Source organism: Pteropus vampyrus, unplaced genomic scaffold (genome assembly GCF_000151845.1).
Source record: "Pteropus vampyrus isolate Shadow unplaced genomic scaffold, Pvam_2.0 Scaffold293, whole genome shotgun sequence".
NCBI classification, from domain to species: Eukaryota; Metazoa; Chordata; class Mammalia; order Chiroptera; family Pteropodidae; genus Pteropus; species Pteropus vampyrus.
In genome coordinates, this window is record NW_011889074.1 from 561404 (window position 1) to 568231 (window position 6828).

At 40.9% G+C, this 6828-nt stretch overlaps 2 pseudogenes; one reads left to right on the top strand and one right to left on the bottom strand.

Moving 5' to 3' along the window:
- Nucleotides 1-84: 84 nt before the first annotated feature.
- LOC111729962 lies at nt 85-202 on the bottom strand (annotated as a pseudogene).
- A 3990-nt stretch (nt 203-4192) lies between these two features.
- Nucleotides 4193-4310, top strand: LOC111729965 (annotated as a pseudogene).
- The last annotated feature ends 2518 nt before the right edge of the window (nt 4311-6828 follow it).

A 6828-nucleotide genomic window follows, 5' to 3' on the forward strand; every position in this document is an offset into this window, starting at 1 on the left:
TTTTTTAGGCAAGGCAACTCTTGGTTGGCCTCACAGATTATAAGAACCTTGTCAGCTAACAATCCCTTATTTTTTTAGTTTTTACACCTACAGCACCTGGTCTTCCTAGGTGATCTCCCATCCAAGTACTAACCAGGCCCGACCCTGCTGAGCTTCCGAGATCAGACGGGATGGGACTGGTTCAGGGGGCGTGGCTGTAGACGGGAAATCATTTTCAACATCAAAACTTTACATAAATAATATGAGCGCAGTGGGGAGAGGAAAGTATCGGCCTCACGTACACGCAGGAGTCATTTCTCTGAGGTCCAAGGTGCTCTAACTCGTACATGAAAACTTAGCAACTCACTCAGAAGACTTCGAGAAACATATATCTTGCTCTGAGCCACTCTATCCCACACGAGCAGTCTGGACCCCCTCAGAAGGTTCCATGGGACTTTGTCCCCTCACAGACTTGAAGAGCCGTCTGAGTGCTGGGGAAGGGGTTTTCTGTGCTGTGTGACACATTTCTCATTCCCTTCTTCAAATCATACGTGATTTTTAATGCCAAACTCTTTTTTTTCTGTCCCCTGATCTCATTTTGTACTCCTTACTCTGCCCTTGTCATTTCTTTTAATTTACATGTTTTATCGAGAAGTCCTTAAGGTCTGTAGCCTCACGCTGTCTGCCACGTCTGGCCCCTACTGTCCCCAGGATGTCCACGCCCCTTCTCTCTTGCCCCCAGCTCTGCGTTTCTTCATTTTAATGAACACTATTCGTGATTACCTATGACGTAGAACATGAGTGTCCGGGCTTGTTTGTTTCACATGGATCATCTTTACATATTTGTTTACTATATCTAGAGGAGAGGCAGACCACAGGATGGAAAGCAGAAGAGTCACAGAGGTGTCACGCACCCATCCACGGTGCACGCTGAGGAGACAAAGCCCTGGGTACAAGTACGTGGTCTCACAGAAGGAAAGACAAATCCACCGACAAAGGACTGAGAAGGGCAGTTGGAATATGTGTCCTCATGGAGCCTGTTGATAACAGATTTATTACTGGTTTTCTTTAAAATTCCATAATGAGGGCCATTATAAATGGAGCATTAAATAAAGCATGTCCAGGATTTTGTTCAATTAATCAATGACTTCTAGTTTAGGGAGGTAGAGCATCTTTTTGTGGTATGCTTATTTCATTGGGTGGTTCTGGTGAAACCTCGTGCTGACCTTGTTCGTTTGTTTGTTTGTTTGTGTTTGTTTTGTTTTTACCATAGTGATGTGAGATTTTGCACAGACGATGGGACAGCGACAGCCAGCCCTCAGCACGGCGGTAACAGTAGGGGCGTCTGTACTTACCTTGGGCTTAGTCCTTCAGGCACTTTTCTCGTAAAACTTGCTAAATTCTTCTAACAATGCTGTGTGTTTCTATCACTCTTCCCATCTCACAGAGAAAGAGAAATCAGAAGCAAAATGGTAATTAAAACTAGCCCAGAGTCTCACAGATCGTAAATAAGGACCAGAGTCATCTCTACGATGTGACCCTCGGGCTCTAGTTACAGTTACCGTGGCTTATTTTTTCAGAAAAACATGTCTATTTTATTTTACTCTTTGTAGTCAGATGATCTTCCCCACAAGAAACACAGTAACATATACCGATAGCTGAAAATCATTTTTTGGTTCTTGTATATCTCTATATACTTCCCCGTGTCTTGGCTCAGCGATTGCTTTCAGCAATATGTCATAGAATCCAGGTTTTGATGTGGTTATCTTAGTGATATATCAAAATTTCTTATCAATTCATTTTTTTTAAGCTACCAAACTCCTCCAAAGCCCCTCTCTTTAAAACTGTGAGAGATTCACTTCATCAAAATAATTACAGAAGCCAAGGGTAGAAAAGGTTGCTACATCTTTCCTTTTTATGTTCTGGGATCCTTTTCAAAATGCCAATTTCATTTGTACCTACAAACTTTAAAAGATACTTAGTTCACCCAGACTTTCTGGTTGACACGAAATGGAATTCTTGTCACCCGAACTGCAATCACGGAGAACTCGCTCCGTGTGCCTTGTACCCTGATTGATTTTCAGATGCTCTTCAGAAAACCACCTGCCCTTTGCTTGGAAACGACAATGACAGCAAAACTCCATTTCTTCAGACAAGGTGAGACGCAAGCTTCGAGCAAAGCAGATTTTCTCCTGATTAAAAAGAAATTAGAAAATAGGTATAAACGAGAAGCAATGACTAAGGACAAGCAGCCTAGCCATTGGGAGGAGCTGGAGTCACACCGTTGTGTGTCGGTGTGATTTGCAGAGCTGGGGTTTTATAACCAGGAAAGTTTTAGTAAAGTATCTGAGGACTAACATAGGGTCGTCAACACTCTAGGTCCTAGTAAGAACACACGCTCGTATGGTTCACCACCACATTCTCACGAATACTGCCATTTACAATCTAGCCTTGTGCGAGTGTCACCGCAGTGTTCTGATGTTTCCTGTTTTCCCGTGAATACACACACACACACACACACACACACACAAAATCCCTATAGAATAGAAGTGGTCAGAAGGATTGTTTTGACGATCCTAGACTCGAATGAAGTTCCAAATTCTGCCGAGAAAAGCAATCCGATACCTGGATGTTATATGTTGAACATAGCAGACAACCGGACATTTTGACATTTATTCATTCAATAAATAGTTGTTAAATTTCTATTACGTGTCAAAGTTTTACATGCAAGTCAAGAAATTTCGATGATATAAATAAACAGGAATCAAGACATTATAGAGATATGCAGAGATGAGGATAACATAAATCCTCGTGTGCGTAGTTTATCATGCAATAAAAACATCAAATCGATATGAAATAAAAATATCACAATGAATCTGACAGGGCTCACGTTTCGTACGTAATTAGGATTCTGTGGCTGGAATGAGGTCTGGGGGAAAATGGCAGGAAACAGAAGTGTGGCGATAAACGATGATGTAGCTTACTGATAAACAGTTGAGCTGAGAAGTCCGCCAGAGTTCTAGCACTAGGAAGTTCTAGAACAAAGAACGTGGATCGAGGAGGGACGGTGTCTCAATGATGCCACCTAAACTGGCAGGGATGTGCAAGAAGCACAATCTTAAAGCAATGCCTCAGAATCTCAGCTGATTTAGGAAGTGTGATGTAATGCCTGAGAGAGAGAGAGAGAGAGAGACTGAAATTTGCCTGTAGCACATCTTGTGGACAAAGCGATTGGGTGTCATCAGATGGGAATTCTGGTCCCACATGTCTTGTATGTGAATCAACCTGCCTCACTTTACTTTCCTGTGATGAGAAACTTAATCTCCCTGTCGGGGACACCATGCTAGTAAAAGTGTGTATAAAAAAGTATGGACAGGTACACACACACGTCAGTTTGTGGTGTGCTCAGAACAGGTGTGGCTCATAGATTTCAACTTGTGTGAACACCAGTATTCTGAACAGGAATTCAGATGCCCAGGCAATGGGGACCTGGGCAGATGTTGGGGCCCCCGGGCTTCTGCTCAGCCGCTGGTGTCTGAGCCACTGAGCGAGGTTGCCATTTGTTTACTTCAAGCCAACTGTGATCAAAAGCCCCTAACCTAAGCTAAAAAGATAGCTTAGTGGAATCAACATCTGGTAGATAATACTTAAATTCCCAGCAATCCTGCTCTTTTAGATCCTTGTAGGGTAAAATCAATCTTCTCTTTACTGGGAAAAGTGTAGCAGACTATAACTTTCTCAGTGTGAGTTTATTGCGTTTTAAACTTTTAAAACTAAATCATATTTGCTTTTCACAGAGACAACTGATAACTTTTGAAGTGATTTGTCATATCTTTGGACAAACTGGGTATATGATGAAAATCTGTCAGTATCTTTTTATGACTGCTGGATCAAACACAAGTTTTAAATTGAGAAACAGTATCTTCATAAAGTTTTAAAGTGTAAAATTATAAAGATTTTCTTTCATAATGAAAATGAACAATAAAATAGAAAAGTAAAGCAAGGTTTATTCTCTAACGTAGGTAGAAAAAGTTGTATCTAAATTTGAAATTGATAATAAAAATAATAAAATAAAATCATATAATTTTACGCGCATATGTAAGTTTACATGCATTTCTCTATAATTAACTGACTTTGAAGGATTTATTTTATTCAACTACATAAACCTTTCCTATTCTGAAATGAATCTGGGCAATTTAAAATTATTGCCATTGTCTACGGCCATGCCACCCTGAACAAGCCCGATCCCGTCTGATCTCGGAAGCTAAGTAGCGTTGGGCCTGGTTAGTACTTAGATGGGAGACCACCTAGGAAGACCTGTGCTGTAGGCGTAAAAACTAAAAAAATAAGGGATTGTGAGCTGACAAGGTCCTTGCAATCTATGAGGTCAACCAAGGGTTGCTTCACCTAAAAAAAATTAATAAATAACATAAAATAAAATAATTACCATAGTGAGTCACTATTTCTGATTAAATTATGCTAACTATGCAGGTGTCTGGAGTATGGACAGACTCAAGAGAGTACTGACTTGAAAAATACCATACGCTTTCATTATAGGCTATTTGATATAACCGGATCTAGACTGGATTAAAGCACATTAAAGCTAGAAAAATATTGTGTTGGAAAGGATATAGAGTCCTAATTAAATAAATGTGTTACCTTCATTTCTTATCAAAGTAGTCTTGTACTCGGAATTTTACTAAGGCGTATGAGATCATAGGAATATGTAATTTGGAGTTCAAGTTCCAAAGAGAGACAAAATCTAAGGTCCTCAAGATCCAACATTGAAATTAATATAGCCCATGAGGTATATAGTGGGTAACAACCTATTTAAATCAATTATTTTTCCTTTGTAACTTTCAGTTATAAAATTGGTTAAACGCTCACACACATTTAGCCTAATTTTTCTTTCCATTTCCACGAGGCTCTCTTATGGGTCCTATTAGCCAGAAAAGAGAGAAAAAACAATTTTATTCTTTTCTCACTAACTTTCTTTAGACTTTTAATTGAAAAATCTTACCTGCATACTTACCACGTGAAGAGCAACTAATTAGGAAAATGGGTAGGATGCTCGCAGCAAGCGAACGTGTAATTTTATAAAATATATTGTGCGTTTATCCCCCTTCTTGTAGAAATGAGACTTCAGTGCAGCTTCTAAATGGCAACTAAGCGACCAGCACAGTGTCCCTCTATCAAAATTCCTCCAGTATTTCCGTAATTTCCGATCTTACATAGAAAACAAATATAGTTTGGGAATAACTGGACTTGTGTAATGGAGTGAGAACTACATACGATTTACAAAATTTACATAATTATACACAAACACAGCAGAAACATATTACGGCATATAACAGCTACTACACCACGGAATAGCTATTAGGATTCTGGTATTAACTTCGAATACAGCCATGGATCGGTGAAAACCTTGGAGAAGCGTGGTCCTGTGGCCAACAAAACAAAAACAAAAACAAAACAAAACTGTTTTTCACTCTTACCTTTTAAAACTGTATCGTTCACAATCCTGTCCTCGTATTGCAGTGGGAAGGCTACAGGACCCTCGTTATCGAATGTAGAAAACTCCTCATGCGGAATGTAATTGCTTCACGTCTGGGCTTTAATGAAATCTTTTCCAATTGGATCTCTGTGCTGGCCCTTTTTTGACCATGTTTTGAAAGCGTTTGCTACCTTCTGCTCAGAAATAGCATAATGAGGCACATGCATCCATTCAATGGATTATTGGCTGTTATCTGTGTCTATCTTTTTCTCAATTGTAGGACAGGGAGCAAAATGTGTAAAAATGTTGAATTTCATGACACTTCTTGGGAAAGTCAGATGTGCCTCCCGTCCTCACAGCTGCCAACTGCATGTGAGTCAGAGTCAGAGTTTCTGAGACAACAGTAATCTGTGAGAAAAGCCAGGTGTGGTCTGGCAGCACAAGTCCCAGCTGGCCGTCCACCACAGCCACCTAGCCGATCTAGCTGACAATTGTACTCTTTCTGTTGGTGCTTTGCACGTCTCACCCAAAACAAACAAACAAACAAACAAACTGGCTCAAGAATATGATTTTGTCACATCAAACTTAAGTAGAGTGGAAAGCACTACATTCTACTACTTGCCCCAAACCTCAGATGGGCATTTGATGGCACAAGGTGTTGAATCGATCCCTCTCTGTCTGATTCAGAAATGATCAGGCAAACTTGTAATACCCAGAAGAAAACAGGAATGAAAAACTCAGACCTGTGCCAAGACACCCCGTGACCATGGTAAGAATCAAGGGCGTGGGAGGTCACAGTTTAGGAATTCAGGCAGACAGGAAGGAAAGTTAATGTAATGCTGACGAGAACACAATAATCGTGACGAGGCTGGGACTCGGGAGGCTGCAGGACAGGACAGGGGGAATGGGGACACGCCTGGGAATGAATCTAATGACAATAATGGATCTTACATTGTTCTCCACTTAAGAATGATGTGTTAACATGTAAAATCTTAAATCATCAAAACATTCCAAACCATTCCAGATACTTCCCTGGCAGGTAGAAGAAAAGGAGGGCACCCCTGGGTCCCCTGACGGAGCGGTGACAGTCTGGTCCCGCTCACACCAAAGGCCAGGCATCAAGCTCCTCCTGTTCTGTGCTGTGCTCTGTACGAGGCAAACTTAACTCCGTGACTCAAGCCACAGGCTTCTGTCTCTAACTCCACGTAATAACTAGGCTGAAAATTTCATTTCTGGGCTTCAGAGCCCTACCGTTCCATCAGGCATCGCAGGAGTCATGGAGAGAATGGCCATCGCATAATAACCGTGACGATGAATTCACGTACTCGTGAAATGCTGTTCTCGTGGACACCACA